Raw genomic sequence first — 22,610 nt, 5'->3', positions numbered from 1 at the left:
ATATTTAACATAAATGTTATCTATACATCTAACCATCCTGATTTTAACAGATATTTCTGAATGTACTTACGTTTTGGAAACATTTTACAGAAGACAGTCATATGAAATTGATGTGGGATTGAACTTTCATTTTTAATGTACTTTCCCTTCACATATTTATTCTCATGACATACACTCAATAAGCCGATGTCTTTCCATTATGCTAGTTTAAAAAACAATCCCATCTGTCTATTCCCTCATTGTTTTCCTGAAATCTATTCCATCATACATAGCCATCAACTCTACACCCAATTCTCAAACCACCCTGCTGTACTGGGGGTAACTTACAGTAGGCCATTCATCTACTAACCATCACATATTTAGCATGTGGAAGGAAACAAAACAAATGTGGGGAAACCCACATGGCCACTGGAAGAATATGAAAAACTGCACAACTTGTGGTTAGGATTGAACTGCAGTTTCTGTAGTTAAGGCAGCACCTCCACTTTCTGTACCAGTATCACTTAGCATACAGGGCCGCCAGCCAGAAAAAGCCACAGGATGCATAAATAGGAACAATTTTCTAGTACATACCTAGATCATAAGATATGGGAGCTAAATTAGGCTATTTGGCCCATTAAGTCTGCTCCACCATTTCATCATGGCTGATTCAATTTTCCTCTCAGCCCTATTCTCCTGCCTTCCCTCCATATCCCTTCATGCCCTGACCAATCAAGAATCTATCAACCACTGCCTTAAATATACCAGTGACTTGGCTTCCACAGCTGCCTGTGGCAAAGAATTCCACATATTCACTACTTTCTGACAAAAAAAATCCTCATCTGTGTTCTAAGGCTGCGTCCTCTGATCTTAAGACTCTCCCATATAGGAAACATCCTCTCCAAACATCCACTCTATCGAGGCCTTTCACCAATCAATTGGTTTCAATGAGGTCACCCCTCATTCTTCTGAATTCTAGTGAATACAGGCCCAGAGCCATCAAACGCTCTTCATACAAAAGCTATATTTCTAAGAACAAGGTTCTCTTAACTACAGTACCATGTCAGTATTATGCTGCTTTTATGGTCAAAAGTTACAGTATATTCAAATAATTTATATCATCAATTACCCCAAAAAGATAACACAATTTAGTTCAAGTACTATCACTCTCTTCAGCTATTATTCTGTTAACAACTGCATACTCAAAAAGGCCAACAAAACACGAACAGTTTAAGAATGTAAGGAAAATGACCAGAGTAGGTCATACATGCTCTGAAATTGGCACGTTTTAACTGGATTATGTTTGTCATTCACTCAATCCCACTTTCCTGCTTAATGCCTATCTCCGCTGAGAGCTTCATGTCAAAAAAATCTATCAAACACAAGCCTAACTCTGTCATCTCTAAACTCCATAGATTAGAGAATTCTAAAAACTCAGCCCTTAATATCCATAAGTTCCCAAAGTGTGGACTCTATTTGGGAGAAATGCAAGAGTAAATATTAAAATTTGTATCTGTTGAATGATTAAGATGTTGAAGCAGTTTTCTGTAACTTACTTGATTTTAGTAAACAGTTCTACTAATTTACTAAATCTAGCCAATTAGGTAAATTGTAATCCCATTGAGGGAAGACAGTTTATTAAAATGGTTAGTTTTTTTATTGTTTTCTCATAAACCCTGGATACTGATAGTAGTAGATAGGTGGAGCTATTCATCAATTGAAAAGGCAGTTCACACTTTCACTCTCTCCTAGCCTTAAATCAAATTGGTGAGTCAGGCAGCATCTGTGGAGTGAGATGAACAGACAAGATTTATGTGGGAGTCTCTTTATCTGGACTCATTTGTTTTATTGCTCTAGATTCTAGCATCTGCTTCCCATGTTTCCTGAAATATCTAGTATCCTTTTTGTGTAACAGTACAGATTAAAACCAGTTCCTCTTGGCTATGTTGCTTTTTGCCTGCCCACTCAATGTCCATGCCCCTTGCCTGCTATCCTGCATAGTAAAGAGAAAAATCCCTGAGAACTGGTCAGGAATTCTCTAATAGAGGAGGACAGTAATACGGTACAAAACAAGAGATGCAAATTAATCGAGCTAGCTCATTCTACAGCTTCTGCAAAATTTTGCCAGTTCTTATGACTTGTTTCAATGGCTAAAGTTTTGTTGATGCAGCAAACAAGAACATATTGGAGAAATATCAGGAAGGAAACAAGCTGTTATTACTTAACAGCAATAAGACCATATTGATTCCACTTCACTTTTTAATTGCTTTAAATGTAGACTCACAGGTGTTCTCTTATTTTCTTTAGGAACTTGAGACAAACTAAAGAATGTTATAGTGCAATGTTTAATTACGGTCTGCATGACATCATAAAAAAGATTATTAACTTGTAATATCATGTCTATCTTCTCTCCCCACCCCCACCCCCACCTGGAGCATTGCAAGAATCATCAACCTCTGCCTTATATTTCCATAAAGACTTGGCCTCTACAGCTGCCTGTGGCAAAGAATTCCACAGATTCACCACTCTCTGACTAAAAAAATTCCTCATCTGTATCCTAAGGCTGCATCCTCTGGTCTTAGACTCTCCCATATAGGAAACATCCTCTCCACATCCACTCTATCAGATGAAAAAGGCAGAAAGAAGATTATTCAACCACAACACAAAGGCACATATTTGGCTTTTAATGTTGGCAGCTTTCCCATCTAGTTATATTCCAATAGCCTGTGAGAACTCTTTCTTGTTTACTCCAAAGAAACATAAGTTGCCATGCTTACAAATTATAATAAACATTCCTGCTTTTTCAGTTCATTTTTTAAAAATATTATAGAAGACCACATACAAATGTGTCCTTTAGAAGGGTGTATAAACAAACAGTTATAACCTGCTTACATTTATATAAAGTGGATACCATCCAATAGTTGGGGGATTATTAGGAAGAATATAAAACAAGAGTTATGCCTGGGTTTTAAGGTTACATTACAGAGTTAGTTATGGAAAATACTATTGTATTCCCCAGAATGTTTAGGCTCAAAGGGTCATCTGGATAATCTTGTCAAGTTGAAGGAGCACTGACAGAATAAAGAAATTATTTTTGCTGTTTGGAGTCTCAGACCCCAGAACAAAGGCTTGGAAGTCTGGTCTGCCAGACTTCTATACATGCAAGAACACCAGGAAGCTATTCCAAATTTGGAACTGTTCATCTTAAATCTGGAACTGAGAAGCTCCTGTTAACCCTTTATTTTAAAATACACAGGGAATAAACAGGCAAGACAAATCTAAATCAGCAATACTTCCAATGAATGGCAGAGGAGACTTGATAGATTGGCGCAAGTCTCTATCTGTGTTCCTATTCCAAAATTGGCAAAAGTCTTTTAAAAATGACATTTGTTTTTCAATGTTTGAGGCCAGTAGTCCACTTGAAATCATTTTAATTTGTAGTTATGTTACAATCAACATGGAAGGAGCAATTGCAGTCTTTGATTTGGAGATTATCACTCAACACTAAACTAATCTTTTGCTGAGAAATAATCATCCCATTTTTATAATAGTGAGAGAATTAAACAATATTTTATGATAAATGCTCTGCTGAAACAAAGAATGTATTGATACCATGGATTATAATACAAATACAGTACAACTCAGCTACCCACTTCCAGCACTCATAGACTGAGCAACATAGGGTTAACATCACATTCTGCCAGGGCACAAATCTGGCCTTTATAGCCTAGTTCCCATCATATCACCAGACTTCTCCTTTTCCTTATAGTCGACATAAAGAAAAATCCAGCAACTTCAGAGGTGTACAGCCATCCCTAAAGAAATGGTTTAACATTTCTGTAATTGTACAAAATATTGGTTATACTGCATTTAGAATACTGTGTACAATTCTGGTCATCATACTACAGAAAAGACATGGTATTCATAGGGAACGCTCAGAAGGGATACAGCAGGAGTTACCTGGGAATGGATGGCAGTAGTTATAAAGGAGAAAATGCAAAATCTTGGTTTATTCTCTCTGGAACATACACTCAGTAGCCACTTTATTTGAGTACCTCCTGTACCTAATAAAGCGCCCATTGAGTGTATATTTGTGGTCTCCTGTTGCTGTAGCTCATCCACTTCAAGGTTCAACATGTTGTGCATTCAGAGATGTTCTTCTGAGCACCGCTGTTGTAATGTATGGTTACTTGACTTACTGTCACCTTCCTGCCAGCTTGAACCAGTCTGTCCATTCTCCTGAGCTCTCTCATTAAAAAGGTGTTTCCATCCTCAGAACTACCACTCACTGGATTATCTTTTGTATTTTTGCACCATTCTCTGTAAACTCTAGAGACTGTTGTGCATGAAAATCCTAAGAGATCTGCAGTTTCTGAATACTGACACCACCCCAACAATCTGACACCAGCAAGTGAAAGTCACTTAGATCACATTTCGTCCCCATTCAATGCTTGATCTGAACAACAACTGAACTTCTTGACCATAGTGCATGCTTTGATGCATTGAGTTGCTGCCACATGATTGGCTGATTAGATATTTGCATTAACAAGCAGGTACAGGTGTTCTCAATAAAGTTCCTCTCAGTGTAGGAGGTGGAGGGATCACCTTACAATTGTTTTCAAAATTATGAGGGGCGTAGACAAAATAGAGTCAGATTCCAACCCCTCTCCTGCCCACAGGACAGAGGAGCACAAAATACTAGAGAATCAGTTTAAGATGAGAGGGGAGAAATTTAAAGGAGATCATTTTCATACAAAGGGTCCGAACAGTTCTAACTAGATGCCACTATTATAACATTAAAAAGCATATCAGCAGGTACATGGAGGGTAAATAGTAGAGGGATACAAGTCCAATAAAAGCATTTGTGATTAGCACATGGATAAACTGCAGAAATAAGATGTCAGTTCTGTGCTATACATTTCTATGATTCCATGAACATTCCAGCAGGAAAGCGGAAATCACCACTCATTGACCCTTAATGAAATGATAGAAATTAAACCTTTAAAAAAACCAAGGAATCTTAAAACAACACAGCTCCTTCTAAAAGCAGCAGATGAACATTAACAAAGTGGACATTAAGAAAAAAAATGACTGTCCAGATTATGAACTTTGCGCATGCTCCGATAGTGTGCTCCATCAGAGACTGAGATCCAACTCAGTTTACCCACGGTGGAAATATACAAGAGGCCTTACACTAAATTTCTGTATGACTAGTGGTCTCTGCTGGGGTAAACAATAGCACTCTTGCAATAAAGATCCAGGACAATATCCTTTAATCCTGTAAAGTATGGAACACTTACCATTTCTCAGGAGCCAAATCTCTTTGAAGGCAAAAGTAAATAATGAAATTTATCATCTCCTCCACTAACATTTAGAGCCTTTGTCATTTGATGAAAGGTGTCTTGGAAGATCAAAGCCACCAAACCAGGACTCTCCTGACACACAGGGTTGTAGTCACCCCCGCTCTCACATACCTGTCGCGAGGTTTCGAAAGAGTCAAAACACTACAAGCTTTATCACGGTAATTCCCATCACATACCAAGAGTGCTCTCAACGCTTCCTTAAAAATGCAACAATCGGTTTAACTCCTAGGGACCCGTGGATGCAGAGGATCTGGAAGGACAGCTTCGCCTGCACTTCTCAATTACTGATATAATTATTAGTTTTCCACATGGTAGCTGAACACGACCAGGACGGCACGGAGCATCTCGCATGGGCAGAGATTAACTGGAAGTGGAAGGGCGAGCACGTACACAACCATGTACCCTAGTGATACCACCCGGTCAGGTGACAGAACCTGGGAAAATCTACCAAAGGTTCAGACACCTCCGGACCTTCTCAACTTTTAAAATATTTAAAGTGAAAAGCGCCGAACTAAGCTGCCATTCCTGATTTTTTTTTATTTCTCTCATTCTCTTTCAGAAACTCCTCCTGTTCCCAATCCGTATCCCGGGGCGTGCTGTTAAAAACTCAACTTCCCCAGAAACTCCGGCCAACAGTTTCGAGCCCGAAATGTACACTTACCGTGTTCAGTCGGAACTGCCAGACGTAACTGGACCCCGTCACCCCGGGACCATCGCCGTGATGAACAGAGATGTCGCAAGTTTCTTTCCGGTACGTCAGCCACTGCGTCTCGCCTTTCGCAAGCGGCGAGCAGGAATTTCGCGCGCGGCCGGCTGCGGTCGCGTGGCACCGGAGCGCGAGTCTGTCACTGGGGTGTCCACCCACCCTTCCCCGACACAGCGCGGGCTCGCCACACACTTTGCCCGCGAGATTTCCGACACTCCCATTTGCATAACTTGTTTTTTCCCCGCAACGAAGAATTATGTACCACCCATTTTTTCCTACTAGTATAGTGAAGTAGGTAGTTTCAGCGATGTTCTGGAAAAGTTATCTCAAATAACTGATGTTTCCTTTGTACTTAAAACAGTTCTGTATCTAAGGGTGTTTAATTTTAAGGTCATTAGTCAGCACCTTTTCCACCATGGTTACTTACCATCTCTATACTAACATACACAAAATGACAGAAGATTTCCAGTGTCTCAATGTTCACCATTTCTCTATCCACTTTTTGACTTTGCTTGAACTGAATATTGGATACAAAGAGACTGCAGATGTTGGAATCTGGGACAACAAACTATATGCTGGAATAACTCAGTAGATTGATCAGCATCAGTAGGAGGAAAGAAATTGTCCATGTTTCAGGTTGGAGCTCTGAATCAGGACTGAGAGTGAGGAGATAGCCAGCATAAAGAAGAGAAAGGGGTGCAAAGAAGGGATATCGGGGTGATTAGCTGGATTGAGAAGGATGAGTGAGAATAGAGTTGGAACATTGTGGCAGGTGAATGATATTTGGAAGCAGATAAACAAAAGAGGAAATAAAATATGGAGCAAGGTGAAGAAAGAATGCAAAAGTAGAAGATGGTTGCTGAAGGTAGATAAGCAGTGACACAGAGCGCTACCAGAGTTGGATTCAGATAAGTAAAGAAGTTGAGAATGAGGAGAGATGAACCACAGTTGGAACCAGAAGGCAGGGTGATAGGGGAAAATCCTATGTGTCAAATGGGTGGGTGTAGTCAGGAAGGGGAAGGGGACAAAGATGGGAGAAGTGCGACGAGTGGAAAAGAGGACAAAAATGGGAGAGCCAGAGGATAGGAAGGAGAGGGTAGGGGAAGGGAAAAGTGAGAGGAGTGTACATCTAAAATTGGAAAACTTAATATTCATGTGATTGGATTGCACAGTAGACTACCCAGACGACGTATAAGGTGTTGCTCCTACAGTTTGCATTGGGCTTCATCCTGGCAGTAGAGAAGGCCAAGATGGACAGGTCAGTGTGGCACTGGGGAGGGGAGTTTCAATGGTCTGCAACTGGATGGCCATTGTGGACTGAGCATAGAACCATAGAACATTACAGCACAGAAACAGGCCTTTTGGCCCTTCTTGGCTGTGCCGAACTATTTTTCTGCCTAATCCCACTGAACTGCACCTGGCCCATATCCCTCCATACACCTCTCATCCATGTACCTGTTCAAGTTTTTCTTGAATGTTAAAAGTGAGCCCGCATTTACCACTTCATCTGGCAGTTCATTCCACACTCCCACCACTCTCTGCGTGAAGAAGCCCCCCTCCCAATGTTCCCTTTAAACTTTTCCCCTTTCACCCTTAACCCATGTCCTCTGGTTTTTTTTCTCCCCTAGCCTCAGTGGAAAAAGCCTGCTTGCATTCGCTCTATCTATATCCATCATAATTTTATATACCTCTATCAAATCACCCCTCATTCTCCTACGCTCCAGGGAATAAATTCCTAACCTATTCAACCTTTCTCTGTAACTCAGTTTCTCAGGTCCCGGCATCATCCTTGTAAACATTCTCTGCACTCTTTCAACCTTATTGATATCCTTCCTGTCATTCGGTGACTAAAACTGCACACAATACTCCAAATTCAGCCTCACTAATGTCTTAAACAACCTCACCATAACATTCCAACTCTTATACTCAATACTTTGATTTGTAAAGGCCAATGTACCAAAAGCTCTTTTTACTACCCTACCTACCTGTGATGCTACTTTTAGGGAATTTTGTATCTGTATTCCTAGATCCCTCTGTTCTACTACACTCTTCAGTGCCCTACCATTTACCTTGTATGTTCTACCTCGGTTTTTCCTTCCAAAGTGCAATACCTCACACTTGTCTGTATTAATCTCCATCTGCCATTTTTCAGCCCATTTTTCCAGCTGGTCCAGATCCCTCTGCAAGCTTTGAAAACCTTCCTCACTGTCCACTACACCTCCAATCTTTGTATCATCAGCAAATTTGCTGATCCAATTTACCACATTATCATCCAGTTCATTGATATAGATGACAAATAACAATGGACCTAGCACTGATCCCTGTGGCACACCACTAGTCACAGGCCTCCGCTCAGAGAAGCAATCCTCCACTACCATTCTCTGACTTCTCCCATTGAGTCAATGTCTAATCCAATTTACTACCTCACCATGTATACCTAGCAACTGAATCTTCCTAACTAACCTCCCATGTGGGACCTTGACAAAGGCCTTACTGAAGTCCATGTAGACAACATCCACTGCCTTCCCTTCATCCACTTTCCTTGTAACCTCCTAGAAAACTTCTAATAGATTTGTTAAACATGACCTACCACGCACAAAGCTGTGTTGACTCTCCTTAATAAGTCCCTGTCTTTCTAAATACTTGTAGATCCTATCTCTTAGTACTCCTGCCAATAATGTACCTACCTCCGACATCAAACTTACCAGTCTATAATTTCCCTGATTACTTTTAGTGCCTTTTTTAAACAACGGAACGACATGAGCTATCCTCCAATCCTCCGGCAACTCACCCGTAGATACCGACATTTTAAATATATCTGCCAGGGCCCCTGCAATTTTAACACTAGTCTCCGTCAAGGTCCGAGAGAATACCCTGTCAGGTTCTGGGGATTTATCTACTCTGATTTGCCTCAAGATAGCAAGCACCTCCTCTTCTTCAATCTATAGGTTCCATGACCTCACTACTTGTTTGCCTTACTTCCATTGACTCCATGTCAGTTTCCTTAGTAAATACAGACACAAAAAACCCATTTACGATCTCCCCCATTTCTTTTGGTTCCATACATTGCCGACCACTCTGATCTTCAAGAGGACCAATTTTATCCCTTACTATCCTTTTGCTCAATATTAGAAGCTCTTTGGATTATCCTTCACCTTGACTGCCAAAGCTACCTCATGTCTACTTTTAGCCCTCCTGATTTCTTTCTTAAGTACTTTTTTTGCACTTTTTATACTCCTCAAGTACCTTATTTGCTCCCTGTTTCCTATACGTCATACATCTCTCTCTTCTTCTTCTTCTTCTTCTTCTTCTTCTTCTGCATCAGAGTTCCAATATCCCTAGAGAACCAAGGTTCCTTATTCTTATTCACTTTACCTTTAATCCTAACAGGAACATACAAACTCTGCACTCTCAAAATTTCTCCTTTGAAGGCCTCTCACTTACCAATGACATCCTTGCCAGAGAACAACCTGTCCCAATCCATGCTTTTTAGATCCTTTCTCCTTTCTTCAAATTTGGCCTTTTTCCAGTTTAGAACCTCAACCCAAGGACCAGATCTATCTTTATCCATAACCAAGTTGAAACTAATGGTGTTATGATCACTGGAACCAAAGTGTTCCCCTACACACACTTCCATCACCTGTCCTAACTCGTTTCCTAATAGGAGATCTAATAGTGTTCTGTGAAACAGTCTTACTGGGAACAGCAAATGCAGTAGGAAAGGTTGGAGGAAATACATGTGAACCCGTGCCTCACCTGGAAGTTGATTAGGTCCTAATATAAATATCGCTATATTATTTTGCACATCCAGAATATGCAAGATCATACAAGTGACACACATCTCTAGCCAAGCTCTAGATTCTGATTGTTCTGGTAGGAGGTAGCGTGAAGCGAGATGGCCAAATTATTTTATGTGTCATAATAAGAATAAAAGAGCATCATGGACACAATATTAATTTAATGACCTGTTTCCACAGTATCCTGGTGACTGCCATGTTCACTCAGTGACCACTTCATTAGTGTACACCTTTAATTCAAATATCTAATCAGCTAATCATGTGGTAGCAACTCAATGCATAAGAACATGCAGATGTGGTCGACAGGTTCAGTTATCTTTCACACCAAACAGCAGATGATGAAGAAATGTGATCTAAGTGACTTTGACCATGGAAATGACTGTTGGTGCCAGGTGGGGTGGTTTGAGTATCTAAGGAGCTGCTGATCTCCTGGGATTTTCACACACAACAGTCTATAGTGTTTACAGAGCATAGAACAAAAAGCCAAAAAAGAAAATAAGCAGTGAGTGGCAGTTCTGTGGATGAAATTGCCTTGTTAATGAGAGAGGTCAGAGCAGAATGGCACAAACTGACAGGAAGGTGACAGTAACTCAAATAACCACACAGCTATGTGCATAGGAGCATCTCTGAACACGTAACACATCGAACCTTGAAGTTGGCGGGCTACAGCAGTCCAACACCACAAGTATACGTTCTCTGGAAACTTCATGAGGTATATACACAATGTATAAATGATAAGATAGCTGAATATTAATGCCATGCAGAGCCTAATTGGGCAACCAAAAAGGAATATATTGACAAAACATTTAAAAGAAGTAAGTGAGGAAAGTGCTTGAAATTTGATTAATAAGAGTACAACATGGAGCAGTCCTGTGTTCTCAAAGTGCATAAAGACAGGGGATTTTGTGGGCTGAATTTATTCATTTCCCACAATGAACCTTAACAAAACAAAAGTCCCGTTTTTGATGAAGTAGGTTTTAAAAAAGTACAGAAAAATAGGTTACCTTTTCAGTAAGAATTGTATGTGTGGTTCAGTGTAATGATCGGGGGAAATGTACAGAAGGATAAACAGAATAATTAGATTGGTAAGTTAATATCATATAGGTACTTTAGATAGAGAGGAAACATACATAGTATGAAGTATAGAGTATGGTTTGGTCAGGCAAAGTTGAAGAGGTAAATTAATGTATTTTAGGTTGAATGTCAGGAAGTATTTCTCCTCTGTTGATCAATCTTGAGATCAAGATATCATGGCTCTTGCTTTTAAAATAATGATTTTTGCAGGACTGTAATTAAATGTGCAGGACACTGAAGGTATATCCTAGATCTTGGATGGGGGTGCCCACCATTCACATCTGAGTCATTACAAAAGTGGGTTTTGCAGTGACCGCATGGCACCTCTGTGCTGAACTGCAGTGATTAACACAAACCTAGTAGTTCTCTGGATACTTGGTGTTTCTTCCATAGTCATCTTATTAGCAAGACATGGATCAGGTTACAGACTGTGATTTCTTCAAGTATCTGTTGGCACGTGGATCAATCCCTGACCCTGTGCCATTGCACATTACCAGAGGAATGTCTACTACACAATCACATGGCCATGCTGATTTTTAAAACACTGCTATATCTGAACATTTCCACAGCATCCTCGGACATTGCACATCTGTTGCGGTGAATCAGCCCATGGAACAGATGATGCTTAAGACAGATCTCTTTGAGATTTACACAAGAGATACTGCAAATACTGGAAATCTTGAGCAACACACACACACAATGTTGGAGGAACTCTTCCACCTCATTCTATGGATCATACATAAATTGTCATGTAGTTCATTCATGGTTCCTTTTCCCCATTCAAATGAAAGTAGAAGCCTCCTCTTGGTTTGTAAACCCTGAGACGGTTGGCTCCTGTTCCACGTAATAAGCTATCTAATGTCCCAATATTCTTTTAACTTCCTGAAAAGCTGCATAATGTTTATTGTATTACCAGTGGAAAACTCCTGGTGGCATTTCCAAAATAGAGGCAGAGATAGAAGCTCCATAACAGGAAACACAGAAGATAAAAAGATCGTTATCAGAGAAAAAAAAACATCAGTGAACTGTGGGCATTTTGTAGCAAATAAATATAAAATCCTGGAAGTATGCAACAAATCAGGCAGCACCTGTGAAAGGAGTCACGGTTTCAGGTTGAAGCCCTTTCTGAGACTGGGAAAGAGAAATAAAGTTGTCAGTTTTAAGTTGCATTGAAGGTGGAGGGAGAGATGGATAGGTGAAAGGGGATATATCTGTTGGGGTGAGCTAGGGTTGCCATGGGAATAAATGCAAAGTTCATTCAGCTGTTGGGTTAATGGATACAGCTAATGGTGAGAAGGCAATCACAGGAAAGCATAAATTTGGAACATTCAGTATTTTGTACTGGAGGTTATAATATGCCATGAGGAAAGGTGAGATGCTATCTCTTAGGCTTATTTAGGTCTCATTATAAAAGTGCAAGAAATCACAGACAGATATGTAAGACCATAAGATACAGGAGCAACATGAAGCCATTTGGCCCATCGAGTCTGCTCTGCCATTTCATCATGGCCAATTCATTTCCATTTCAGCCCTAATCTCCTGCTTTCTCCCCATGATCCTTGTTACATACCCGTGACACGTGACAGTGGTACCCTTGTCACGTGACTGGGATTGAAGCTATACTGGACTTGAGGTAATGGTCTTGTGATGGTGGAGTGACATCATTTTCCCGCCAGTAGAGGTCATGTGACAGTTTTTTTTTTACAGGGTATAAAAGGAGGACCCCTCCCTGTGAGGAGGGGCAGTTCGTGGCTGGATTTGCCATGTTGACTTCATGCCACTGCGTGATTTAATGTTATGACGCAGTTTAGTTGAAAGATGAAGTTTTATCTAATGCCTAAAGTTTAAAAGGTCATTGCCAGCAGTTTCTTTACAATACTGCTAGTTGAGAATCAGTGGAGAGTGAAGATCAGGGTTCGGGAGTTAAAGATCGAGGAGAATCGATTTTGACGGTGAAACAGGTTCGACCTTGTTTGATCCTTATTCGGAAGGAATTCGTTGACTGTTCTCATGTTAATCCCTGCGAAATAGCAGAAAGGATTGGGAATAGTTCTGTAAAGGAAAGGTCAGTGCCTTTAAGCCGTTTCGTTTCGTAAATTCTTCGTGTGAGAAGTTCGATCTTGGGAACCGAAACAACACGACGTGAAAGAGAATTTAAATCATCTTAAAAAGTCTCTCCCTTAAATGGACCGTGAGCATTTTGAACTTTTGGCAATACTACTTCGAAGAACTGTTTTTGCAACATCGCTTTAAGAACTGTTTTAAGCTTCATTACTTTAAGAACTGTTTAAGCTGCCGCACAGCAGCTGATTTCCGGTTACGTTAGTGTTTTGTTTACTTTTGGGGGGTTTGTTTTCAGTGTTTAATAAACATGTTATTTGTTATAAAAACCCCTGCCTAACTCATATATTTATTGTTGCCTGAATCCGTAACATAAATATGGGGGCTCATCCGGGATTGGATCGTTTGAGTTTAAATGCTTGTTAAATTTTGAGTCGGTGTTTTAGAAACGGGGAATGCTCGATTCTTTTGATTGGCTTGTGAGTGGTATTCAGCAACAATGAATATTGATGAGTTTCTGCTTTCGCCAGGCGCGGAGTTGCTAGTGAAGGTGGAAAAAACTGAAGTGTCTGAGATAGCTGGTAGATTGCAACTTAAAGGTATTTTGCAGACTACATCAAAGGCTGTAATACAGAGAAAAATCGCGTCACACTATGTGGATTCGGGTGTTTTTGATGGATTGATTTTAGAGTCGTTTCCAATAAGTAATCTGGAGATGCAGTTGCAAATCGAACAAATGAAGTTGGAGCGTTGTAGGTTGGAAGCTGATCAGAAAAAAAGGGAATTTGATTATGCAATGGTGGAATTAAGGTCTGGGAATCAGTCTTCTGGTTCTAGAAAGCCATTTGTTGCTAGTCAAGAAATTAAGTTGGTCCCTCCATTTAATGAAACAGAAGTGGAAAGATATTTCCAACATTTTGAAACAATTGCTCAGATGTCAGAATGGCCGAAAGATAAATGGTCAGTGTTGTTACAGAGTGTAATTAAAGGCAAAGCACAACAAGTTTATACAGCTTTAACTGCTGCGCAAGCATTAGATTATGATATTGTGAAAATGCATATTTTAAAGTTATACGAATTAGTCCCAGAAGCGTATAGAGAAAGATTCAGAAGTTTGAAGAAGTCTGTGGAAAAAACTTATGTGGAATTTGCCTATGATAAAGCTGTGAGTTTTGAGAGATGGGTTTCTTCTAAAAATGTAAATGAGGACTATGGTACATTGAAAGAGCTGATTTTAATGGAGGAATTTAAAAGAAGCATTCCTGTTGAAGTGAGGACCTACTTAAATGAGAGGGATACTGATAAATTGCAGGACTGTGCTAGATTAGCTGATGAGTATGTTTTAATCCATAAGAATAAATTTCCTCAGGGCAGACTTTTTAAGAGGAAAAATAACATGGAGACTCAAGGTAAATCAGAAATTAAATCAGAAGTTAATGAGAAAGGTAAGGAGGAAGGAAAACCTGTGAAGGACAGACAGTTTGGTCTTATTTGTAACTATTGTAAGAAATCTGGCCATGTAATAGCTAACTGTTTCAGATTGAAAAAGAAAGAGAAGGAAGCAGTTCCAGATGCTTGTGTGCAACATACTGAAGCACCTGTAAAATTACAGGGTTTGATAAACACAAATGAGGTTTTGTTAGAATCTGACCAAGTTAAAAAGGGATATGATCATTTTATAACTGAAGGGTTTGTATCCTTGAAAGAAGGATCTACTCTGGTGCCAATAAAAATCCTTAGGGATACTGGAGCTTCTCAATCACTGATGTTAGACAGTGTATTGAAGTTTAATGAAGAGTCTGATACTGGTGAGGTAAATTATATAAGAGGTGTTGGGAGTGATTTTATGCCTGTACATTTACATAAAGTAAATTTAAAGTCAGGGTTAGTTACAGGATTTGTTAAAGTAGGATTACAGCATAGCTTACCTGTGAAGGGTATTTCTTTATTGTTAGGTAATGACTTGGCAGGTGGACAAGTTTTTCCTGAAGTGCATTTGACAATGGAGTCAGAGGAACCAGAGATGAATTCTAACATAGTTTCTTCCTGTGTTGTGACTAGAGCTATGGCTAAAAAGATTGATGTGCAGAATGAGGTTGTTACTCAGGACTGTTCAACTCAGGATTCGAGTTTTGAGGATGTGTCAGAGACTTTCTTACCTTCGTTGTTTGAACAAGATTCTTGGAGTAAGTCTGACTATGAAGATTTATCTCTGTCTCGGAAGGAGATGATAGCAGAGCAGAATAGAGACCCTGAGATTATAAAATTAAGAGAACAAGCTTTACTAGATAGTGAAATTGAGAAGGTGCCAGTAGGATATTACTTGGAAAAAGGAGTGCTGATGAGGAAGTGGAGATCACCTACAATTCCTGCAAGTGAGGAATGGAATGTTGTTTACCAGGTAGTTGTCCCTAAAGTTTATCGAAATGAAATTTTGACTTTAGCTCATAGTGTGCCTTTAGGTGGACATCAAGGGGTAAGGAAAACTGTGGACAAGATTTGAAAACATTTTTACTGGCCTGGTCTAAGAAAAGATGTGGCGATGTTTTGTAAAACGTGCCATACTTGTCAAATTGTGGGTAAACCAAATCAAGTTACACCAGTAGCTCCATTACAACCTATTCCAGCATTTGGTGAACCGTTTTCTAAAGTTATTGTAGATTGTGTTGGTCCATTACCAAAGACAAAAACTGGTTATCAGTATTTGTTGACTATCATGTGTACTTCGTCTAGGTTTCCAGAGGCAGTACCACTTAGGAATATAAAAGCTAAAACTGTGACAAAGGCCCTTATAAAATTCTTTACTTATTTTGGATTACCTAAGGAAATACAAACTGATCAAGGCAGTAATTTTATGTCTGGATTGTTTCAACAGATAGTTTATAAATTGGGAGCTAAGCAAATCACTTCATCTGCATACCATCCGGAATTGCAAGGTGCTTTGGAGAGGTTTCATTCTACCCTCAAGAATATGATTAGGACATATTGTGTGGAAAATGAAAGTGACTGGGATGAGGGTATAAATTTACTTTTATTTGCAGTAAGGGAATCGGTACAGGAATCTTTAGGTTTTAGTCCATTTGAACTTGTATTTGGGCATAGAGTTAGAGGACCTTTAGCTTTATTAAAAGAACAGTGGATTAGTAAGGAAATACACACTAATTTGTTGGACTATGTTTTGAAATTTAAGGACAGGTTACATAAAGCTTGTAGCTTAGCCAAGGAAAATTTAAAGTTGGCTCAGGAGAAAATGAAAACTTGGTATGATAAAGAAGCTAGGATGAGGATGTTTAAGCCTGGAGATAAGGTGTTGGTTCTTTTCCCAGTGCAGACAAATCCTTTACAAGCTAGATTTCATGGTCCTTATGAAATTGTGTCTAAAGTCAATGATGTGGATTACGTGATAAAAACTCCAGATTGTAGAAGGTCAACACAACTTTGCCATATAAATATGATAAAACCATATTATGAGAAACAATCTGATACTGTGACTGTTGTGGTTAGTGAGAATGAGTTTGATTTAACTAGGAACATGATAGATGATTCATCTGAATTTCATTCTAAATCCAACATTGTTTCTGTTAGGTTACCAAATTCAACCATTCTGGAAAATATTGATGAGAAACTAGCACATTTACAGCTAGAGCAGAAGCAACAGATGAAGGAATTAATTTTTAAATATAAGGATTTGTCTCCAGATGTTCCGAGAAGGACTACTGTAGCTTCACATGATGTAGATGTTGGAGATGCCAAACCTATTAAACAACACCCATATAGTATGAACATAGAAAAATGTGAACGTGCTGAGAAAGAAATTGAATATATGTTAGAGAATAATATTATTAGGCATTCTAACTCGAATTGGAGTTCACCATGTGTTATGGTGCCAAAACCAGATGGTAGTATTAGGTTTTGTACGGACTATAGGAAGGTGAATGCTGTAACGAAAACAGATGCATATCCAATTCCTAGAGTAGATGATTGTGTAGATAAAGTTGGAAAAGCAAAGTTCCTTACAAAGATTGATTTATTGAAAGGGAATTGGTGTGTTCCATTAACGGACAGAGGTAGAGAGATTTCTGCATTTGTAACACCATCTGGGTTATATGAATATAATGTTCTTCCATTTGGGATGAAGAATGCTCCAGGTACTTTCCAGAGGATGATTAACTCTGTGATTCAGGGATTGAAAGATACTGATGCTTATATTGATGATTTAGTGACAGGAAATGATACTTGGGAAGCACACATTATTGCGGTGGAGAAATTGTTTGAAAGGCTTTCAAAAGCTAACTTAACTATTAATTTAGCTAAGAGTGAATTTGGACATGCCACTGTGACTTACCTTGGTTATGTTGTGGGTCAAGGCAAGGTAGCTCCTGTTCAGGCAAAAGTTCGGGCAATTTTAGAGATTCCCACTCCAACAGGGAAAAAAACTCTCAGAAGATTCTTGGGAATGGTAGGATATTATCGAAAATTTTGTAAAAATTTTGCTAATGTTGCCCTTCCATTAACTAACCTTTTGAAGAAAAATGTGAAGTTTGTGTGGACAGTGCCTTGTCAAGATGCATTTGAAAAATTGAAAACAATGATATGTCAACAACCTGTGCTTAAGGCACCTGACTTTGAAAAACCTTTTTCATTAGCTGTAGATGCTAGTGATGAGGCTGCAGGAGCAGTATTAATGCAAAGGAATGAGGGTGATGAGGTTGATCATCCAGTAGCTTACTTTTCTAAGAAATTTAATAAGCATCAAAGTAATATTCAACAATAGAGAAGGAATTGTTATCTCTTGTTTTAGCTTTAGAATATTTTGAGGTATATGTTGGTACAACTCAAAAAACACTTATTGTTTACACTGATCATAATCCGTTAGTTTTTCTGAGTAAGATGAAAAACAAAAACAGAAGGTTATTAAATTGGAGTTTGATGCTACAAGAGTACAATATTGTGATAACTCATATTAAAGGTAAAGATAATGTGGTTGCTGATTGTCTATCTCGATGTTGAATGTACAATGTAATTTTTTTTTTTGGAGTGTTTTTTCCCAATTGTAACACTCCTGCTGTATTGTGAGTTGTAAGATGTTATATGATGGTATTACATATTGTGTATGTTATATAATATATACATTTGTTTTTCTTGTAAATAATTGTTAAAATTTTTGTTCTTGTCAGACCAAAAATGCTTTTTTTTTTGGAGGGAGGTGTTACGTACCCGTGACACGTGACAGTGGTACCCTTGTCACGTGACTGGGATTGAAGCTATACTGGACTTGAGGTAATGGTCTTGTGATGGTGGAGTGACGTCATTTTCCCACCAGTAGAGGTCATGTGACAGGTTTTTTTTACAGGGTATAAAAGGAGGACCCCTCCCTGTGAGGAGGGGCAGTTCGTGGTTGGATTTGCCATGTTGACTTCATGCCACTGCGTGATTTAATGTTATGACGCAGTTTAGTTGAAAGATGAAGTTTTATCTAATGCCTAAAGTTTAAAAGGTCATTGCCAGCAGTTTCTTTACAATACTGCTAGTTGAGAATCAGTGGAGAGTGAAGATCAGGGTTCGGGAGTTAAAGATCGAGGAGAATCGATTTTGACGGTGAAACAGGTTCGACCTTGTTTGATCCTTATTCGGAAGGAATTCGTTGACTGTTCTCATGTTAATCCCTGTGAAATAACAGAAAGGATTGGGAATAGTTCTGTAAAGGAAAGGTCAGTGCCTTTAAGCCGTTTCGTTTCGTAAATTCTTCGTGGGAAAAGTTTGATCTTGGGAACCGAAGCAACACGACGTGAAAGAGAATTTAAATCGTCTTAAAAAGTCTCTCCCTTAAATGGACTGTGAGCATTTTGAACTTTTGGCAATACTACTTCGAAGAACTGTTTTTGCAACATCGCTTTAAGAACTGTTTTAAGCTTCATTACTTTAAGAACTGTTTAAGCTGCTGCACAGCAGCTGATTTCCGGTTACGTTAGTGTTTTGTTTACTTTTGGGGGGGTTTGTTTTCAGTGTTTAATAAACGTGTTATTTGTTATAAAAACCCCTGCCTAACTCATATATTTATTGTTGCCTGAATCCGTAACACCCTCCATGTCCTGACTAATCAAGAATCTATCATCGTCTGCTTTAAGTATAGCCAATGACTTGGCCTCCACAGTCACCTGTGGCAATTAATTCCACAGATTCTCCACTCCCTGGCTGAAGAAATTCTTCCTCACCTCCATTCTAAATGGATGTTCCTGTATACTGAGGGTGTGTCCTCTAGTCCTAGACTCCCCCACCATCCTCTCCACATCCACTCTATTGAGCTCTTTCAAAATTCAATAGGTTTCCATGTTATCTCCCTCATTCTTCTGAATTCCAGTGAGTACAGGCACAGAGCTATCAAGCACTCCTCATCCTTTCAATCCCAGAATAATTTTCATGAACCTCCTATTAACCCTTTTCAATGTCAGCATATCTTTTAGATAAGGGGCCTGAAACTGCTCACAATACTGCATGAAGACTCACTAGTGCCTTATAAAGCCTCAACACTACATCCTTGCTTTATATACATTTCCTCTCAAAATGGATGCTATATTACCTTTGCCTTCCTCACCACTGACTCAATTTACAAGCTAAACTTTAGGAAACCCTGCACAAGGATTCCCAAGACCCTTTGCACCTCAGATTTTTGAATTTTCTCTCTATTTAGAAAATAGTCTCCCCTTTTATTTCTTCAACTAGAGAGTATGACCATACACATCCCAACACTGTATTCCATCTACCACTTCTTTTCTCATTCTCCTAATTGGTCTAAGTCCTTCTGCAGCCTCTCTGCTTCCTCAACACTACCAGCCCCTCCACCTATCTTTGTATTGTCTGCAAATTTGCCCACAAAGCCATCAATTCTTTCATCCAAATCATTGACACATAACGTAAAAAGAAGCTGCCCAAAACAGATCCCTGTGGAACATCGCTCTTGCCAATCAGCCAATCTTCTATCAATGCTAGTACCTTTCCTGTAATACCATGGGCTCTTAACTAGTTAAGTAACCTCATGTATGACACTTTGTCAAAGGCTTTCTGAAAATCCAATTACACACCATCTACTGATTCTCCTTTGTCTATTCTGCTTGTTATTTCTTCAGAGAATTCCAACAGATTTGTCAGACTTGAACTTCCCTTCAGGAAACCATGCTGACTTTGGCCTGTTTTGTCATTGGCCTCCAAGAACTCCAAAACCACATCCCTAACAATCGACTCCAACATCTTCCCAACCACTGAGATTAGACTACTTGGCCTATGATTTCTTCTGCCTCTCTCCCTTCTTGATGAATGGAGTGACATTTGCAATTTTCCATCCTCCAGAACCATGCCAGAGTCTATTGATTCCTGAAAGATCATTACTAATGCCTCCACAATTGCTTCAGCTATCTCTTTCAGAACCCTGGGCGTAGAGCATTTGATCTAGGTGATTTATCTACCTTTAGACTTTTCAGTTTCCTAAGCACCTACTCCCCAGTAATGGCAGCTTCACTTGCTTCTACTCCCTGACACACTCAAACTTCTGGCATACTGCTAGTTTCTTCCACCGTGAAGACTTAAGCAAAATATTTGCAATATGCAAAATGCATTTTGTGTGTATTGCTTGGATTTCCAGCATCTGCAGATTTTCTCTTGTTTGATGCAAAATACTTATTGTCTGCCATTTCCTTGTCCCCCATTAATACCCATCCAGCATCATTTTCCAGTGACCTGCTATCTACTCTCACCTCTCTTTTACTCTTTATATACCTCTTTTTGTCCTTTTTAATATTATCGGCTAGCTTACAATCGTATTCCATCTTTTCCCTCTTTATGCCTTCAGTTGGTTTTTAAAAGCTTCCCAATCTCTAACTTCCCACTAATTTTGCTCTGTTATATGCCCTCTCTTTGCTTTAATGTTAGCTTTAACTCCCCTTGTCAGCTACAGTTGCATCATCCTGTCTTTAGAATATTTCTTCTTTGGGATGTATCTATCCTGCTCCTTCCAAATTGCTCTCAGAAACTCCAGGCATTGCTGCTCTGCCATTATCTCTGCCAGTGTCCACTTTGGCCAGCTCTGCTGTCACAGACTCATAGAAAAGTACAGCACAGAAACAGGCCTTTTGGCCCATCTAGATTGAGCTGAACTATCCAAACTGCATACTCCCATCGACCTGCGTCTGGACCATAGCCTTCCATACCCCTACCACCCACGTGCCTGTGCAAAGTTCTCTTCAAAGTTGAAACTGAGCTACATACACTACTTGCACCAGCAGCTCATTACAACCCTCAGAGTGAAGACTTTTATCCTCATGTTCCCTTAAACATTTCAACTTTCACCCTTAGCTCATGACCTCTAGTTGTAGTCCCATCCAACCACAATGGAAATAACCTACTTGCATTTACCCTATCTACACCTCTCATAATTTTGTATTCCTCTATCAAATCTCCTCTCAGTCTTCTGTGTTCCAGTGAATAAAACCTGCTCAATCTTTCCATATTACGAGGGGTGATTGACACGTTCATGACCTAGGGTGGAGGGAATCAATTTTAGAAAACCTAGCACATTTATTTTTCAACATAGTCCCCTCCTACATTTACACACTTAGTCCAGCGATCGTGGAGCATACGGATCTTGGACCTCCAGTAAGTGTCCACAGCAGAGGTGATTGAAAGTTTGAAGTTAATAACTCATCAGGGGCGATTGATAGGTTCATGGCCTAAGGTAGAAGGAAATGAGTTATTAACTTCAAACTTTCCACATGATCACTCAGAGTTGGCCTGCATGTGCATGTAACGAGAGCTGTATAACTCATCTCCTTCTACCTTAGGCCACAAACTTATCAATCACCCATCTGGGATAGGGAATTAATGATCGGGACTATAACAGTACCCCCCCCCCCCCACCCCCAACGGAAGCCTCCAGGTGATCCACCAGGCTTGTCCAGATTGTCCTGATGGAAATCATGGAGGAGGGAAGGGTCCAGGATGAAGGAACGGGGAATCCAGCAACGTTCTTCTAGGCCATATCCCTCCCAATCAACCGGGTATTGGAGGCCCCTGCCTCAGCGGCGCACATCCAGTAATTGCCAAACGGTGTACACTGGGTGTTCGTCAATGATCCGGGTGGGTGGGGTGTGTTCAGCAGGAGGGCACAAAGGGCTGACAGATACCAGTTTCAATTGGGAAATGTGGAATATAGGATGGATGTGCATAGATTTGGGCAGTTTCAGTCCGACTGCCGAGGGGTTGATAATACTCTCAATCTCGAATGGTCCCAGGTAGCGAGGAGCGAGTTCCTTGGGTTCATTCTTGAGGGGGATGTCTTTAGAAGAGAGCCAAACCTTCTGACCAGGCCAATAATTGGGTGCAGGAATCTGATAACAATCAGCAATCCTCCGGTTGCGGTCGGTTGAGTGGAGCAGGGCCGCACGTGTGTCTTTCCAGATCTTGCGGCACCGGCGGAGATGGGCCTGAACCAAAGGCACAGCAATGTCATCTTCATGGGCAGGAAATAGAGGGGGTTGGTAACTGAGGGTGCATTCGAAGGATGACATTCCGGTGGCGGTGCTGACCAGGGAGTTGTGGACGTACTCTACCCAAGTGAGATGGGTGTTCCAGGATGAC

At 40.0% G+C, this 22,610-nt stretch overlaps 1 protein-coding gene across 2 annotated transcripts in view; it reads right to left on the bottom strand.

Moving 5' to 3' along the window:
* Positions 1-6,156, bottom strand: part of LOC140726736 (interleukin-1 receptor type 1-like) — a 59,980-nt gene extending 53,824 nt beyond the window's left edge. The window contains exon 1 of one of the 2 annotated variants that reach the window (XM_073043510.1): positions 6,004-6,156. The gene's annotated coding sequence lies outside the window, so the exon portion shown is untranslated. The remainder of the gene's footprint in view (positions 1-6,003) is intronic. The other variant, XM_073043509.1, reaches the window with a different exon arrangement.
* Positions 6,157-22,610: the final 16,454 nt, after the last annotated feature.

The sequence above is a fragment of the Hemitrygon akajei genome, chromosome 4 (genome assembly GCF_048418815.1).
Source record: "Hemitrygon akajei chromosome 4, sHemAka1.3, whole genome shotgun sequence".
In the NCBI taxonomy this organism is placed as follows: domain Eukaryota; kingdom Metazoa; phylum Chordata; class Chondrichthyes; order Myliobatiformes; family Dasyatidae; genus Hemitrygon; species Hemitrygon akajei.
The sequence above is the reverse complement of the archived record's forward strand: the minus strand, read 5'-3'. Positions and strand labels throughout refer to the sequence as shown.